Below are 3,711 nucleotides of genomic sequence, written 5' to 3'. Positions count from 1 at the left end.
AAGTACTAGCCTTTTAGGCCCAGTGTACATTGATCCTGGCTCTCCAGAGCTCCTCTGTGGTGACAGCTGAAGCCCAATATCACAAACAACTGAACTTCTCTTGCTTCCTTCTCTTTTACAGAGTTTGATCACTAAGCTATCCCTTGATAACTATTCTGTAAACTAAAATCTGTATCAGAGTTAGTTTCTGGAAGAACTAAGAGAATTAAGAGAAGCATAATAAAGCAGATGCAGAAACTGCCATTATTGACAATGATTATTTAAAAAGGCCAAATAGAGTGTCTGAATCCTTTAGTAGCTGGCTTTGCCAAATATTAGGTTATGGTTATAAAGAAAAACCTACCTCACATACTCAGTCACACTGAAGTAGAAGTCTTATATAAGTTTGAAAGCTTAACAATGATAACAAAATCACCACAGCAGAGACCTCACATGATGGTGGTCACAGGATAGGCAAAGCTGTCTGTGCCACCAGGGTCTCTTTATTGGTCTAATGGCCTAAGCTACTGGGGCCAAAGAGACAGGGTGCATCTCGATTTTGCTGTCATGTTTCTTTCTCTCCCTGCTAAATTCTAACCCCTGGACTACTGGTCTTTTGGCCTACTCCCTAACTTCCAAATGCAGGCAGACGCATCAGAGATGTTGGCAGATAGTAGAGGTACAGGTAAGAACTCATCGGGGCCTCCTGCCCCGCCCTTCATTCCTTTGTCAACCTTGGGTAGTGTTTGGAGGAGGCAACTGCTCCTGCTGCTGCTTGCAGGACTGGTTCATAGTACATCTGCAGTGTTTATGGTGAAAAATGGCTACTGAACAGCTTACACAATGGACAAGTTCTCAAGCAGCCCTCTTGGAAAACTATCACGCAAAACTGGTGACTAAAACATAACCTTTAATTCACCATCTACTGCAGAAGTACTGAATAATAGAATGTTTCTGATGCCAGTACAATGACCGCTTTTGAAAGAGATATATATTGACCCTAAATTTCATAAGGAATACAATAAATTACAGTGTCCAACTGTTATTTTGTTTATAACTCATCAGACACAACTATTTCTCACAATGCAAGCACAAAAGGAATCAAGACTGTGGAATCCATATCTAATATCGTAGCAGAAATATATGAAAAATACAGATATGTCAGAGGCAACCAGATGAATACATGTATAAGGTAACTAAACTATTAAATTCCTTAAAGTTACTACCCAGGAATACCTTTCAAAATACTTCAACAAGAAAAAAAATACTCTTTAAGCAAGAACAGACTTACCCAGACACAATAACACCTCCAAGGCCAAAGCCTATCAGTTCCCCAGAAAGTTCATCTGCTTATGTCTGGCATACGTATGTCGCAATGGAACTGTTCTGCTTGTAGCATGGGGTGAAAACTAATTATCACCTATGAGAAAAGCTATAAGATGATTAAGACAAGAGCATTCAATATTAACCCAAATAAGACCACTGAGCTATAAATCTCATTTAGCCACCCTGGATCTCAGCAGAAAAAAATATTACTCTCTTTATCTTCAGTTTTGGAGTGGATACAAGTTCTAGCCTGTTTTCCCTTATAAGGGAATCAGTTAAATACAATTCTACGTGACATCAGAGATCCCACTTTTAAAGATTCCAATGACTCACTGAGAGCCTTTCAAACCACTGTTGGAAATTCTCCTAGGTGTAATCCTGAGGGAAATGTTCAAGTCACAAATGCCTCTTTAGTCAACATATTCAAAGTTTTGATGAGTTCAAGTTTTCAAGTTTGAGGGTGACAAGTTTGGATCTGTGGAAAAATGTCAATCAGATGAAAATAGCATGCTGAGTTCTGTTGCCATTGGAGGCGCCCTTTCAACAATTGTCTTCATTGTCTTAATTGCTTATCTTATTGGCAGGAACAGAAGTCATTCTGGGCTTCAGACAATTTAGCGTTTGAAATTATTCTCCATCACTGTATATCAACAGCAATTGCAAGAGGTTATGTTCATTTTCCCTGAGTTTAAAATGGTATTGAAATGGAAGCATACTTTCTTGTAAACTTTTTTTCAAATCTGCTTTATCAAATGTGATGTTCATCTAGCAACATTTACTATACACAAAATGGTAACTATTGAAATAGTGATGTTAGTGTTACTAACTGGTTAACTATTAATATTTACCAAAGTAGAACTCTAAGGTATGGTAAGAGCGCTTTGTTAAATCAGCACTGACTCCTCTATCAGTTAATTTTTAAAGATTCTGGTACTTGGTTTCTTCATTCTTTATTCAGATAAGCCTTATAAAGGGAAAGTCTTGGATTCTAACACTTTTAACTGATGGACAGCTAATTGCTATATTGACATGTTTAAGAGATTCAAAATAATACAGTAAAGAAAAATCTAAAACAAAAGTATTTCAAAAGATGAAAACATGAAATGCTTGAATTATGCTTTAAAAATCAGGGCAGGCATGGCCCACGGAAGATAAATAGTGCAAAATTCAAATATTACATAGTCAATTAGACTTATCTTTTGGCATTTTTATGTTCTCCCACTTAAAGACTGGTACTTTATAAAAATATTTAAAATAGGTGCTATTTTTAGTTACTATTTTGTTAATTTTCAGTCTTCTCTTTGAAGCTCAGGGTGATCCTGTTTCTGTACTTGTGCACAATATACTTTCATTGTACTAATTTATCCATTTAAAACTTGATTGTGACTATACACTTGAAGGATCAGTTCATATGCAATGCACTATTTGTAAAAAATGCTGAAAAAATCCTCTTGTTTGTCTGGAAACCACAACAACAGCGAATGTCAATTATCTTTGATATATGGTCCAGGCACTGCACAGTGAGATTTGCATCTATTATCTTGGGTTATTACTTTGTACTCTAAATGTGCTTGCCATAGATAAAGGAAAAGTAACTTACACACGGTTATATAGCCAGGGAGTAAGATGATCAGAGTTTGAATCCCTATCTTATTGACCTTCATGTTCAATATCTAGATTTTTGCTACTTTGCACACTGCCTCTTTTGGCATCAGGAAGTAATTTTAAAGAAATATATTTATATTATTTCATAATATATACCTAACTCTTCCTAGGTTAGTATAGTTCCTATTCTCTTGGCCTACCACAGAACTATTTTCTCAGAGTATACAAAGCCCCTGCTAAGACAAAGTCCATGATAGACACTTCCTATGGCTCCTTCATCATTTACTGGACCACTTTAACTTACCTATAGAATCTTTCCTCTTTGCCATATGCCTTAGGCCCAGTGTTGACTGTGCTCCACTTCAGTAGCATTTTCCTAGGAATTCTGAGCTTTGTGTGTCTTACTGTCCTGCTGACTGAACTCTGGCTTGCTGCCTGTTTCATCTCCCTGTCCTCTACCAAATATTTTGTTTCTAGCAGAAGCAAAGGTGTTATGAAAGCAAAGCAGAGGCCCTGAAGACATGAATATCCCCAAAAGCTACAGTATTGTCTGTGTGACAGTCTGCAAGTAATCTAAAGAAATGATTCTTTTGGTTAAAAAAGAATTCAAAAATAAAAATAATGTCAAATTTATTTTTGTGTATTATTTTTTACTTATCTAGGACCATTCTTCAGACTGTTTAGGCTGAAGAACTACATAGTTTAGGATTCTTCACTAATGTATGGTGGAGGCAATACTAATCAATAATACAAGTGCCTATCTCAGGATGCCTGCCTGCATACCTATCAATCTATATATCA

The 3,711-nt window shown here is 36.5% G+C and overlaps 1 pseudogene; it reads left to right on the top strand.

Moving 5' to 3' along the window:
* The first annotated feature begins 1,418 nt into the window (after positions 1-1,418).
* On the top strand, positions 1,419-1,923 carry LOC102889056 (annotated as a pseudogene).
* Positions 1,924-3,711: the final 1,788 nt, after the last annotated feature.

Source organism: Pteropus alecto, unplaced genomic scaffold (genome assembly GCF_000325575.1).
Source record: "Pteropus alecto unplaced genomic scaffold, ASM32557v1 scaffold272, whole genome shotgun sequence".
Taxonomy (NCBI): domain Eukaryota; kingdom Metazoa; phylum Chordata; class Mammalia; order Chiroptera; family Pteropodidae; genus Pteropus; species Pteropus alecto.
Note: the sequence above shows the minus strand (reverse complement) of the source record. Positions and strands in the feature narration are given on the sequence as shown.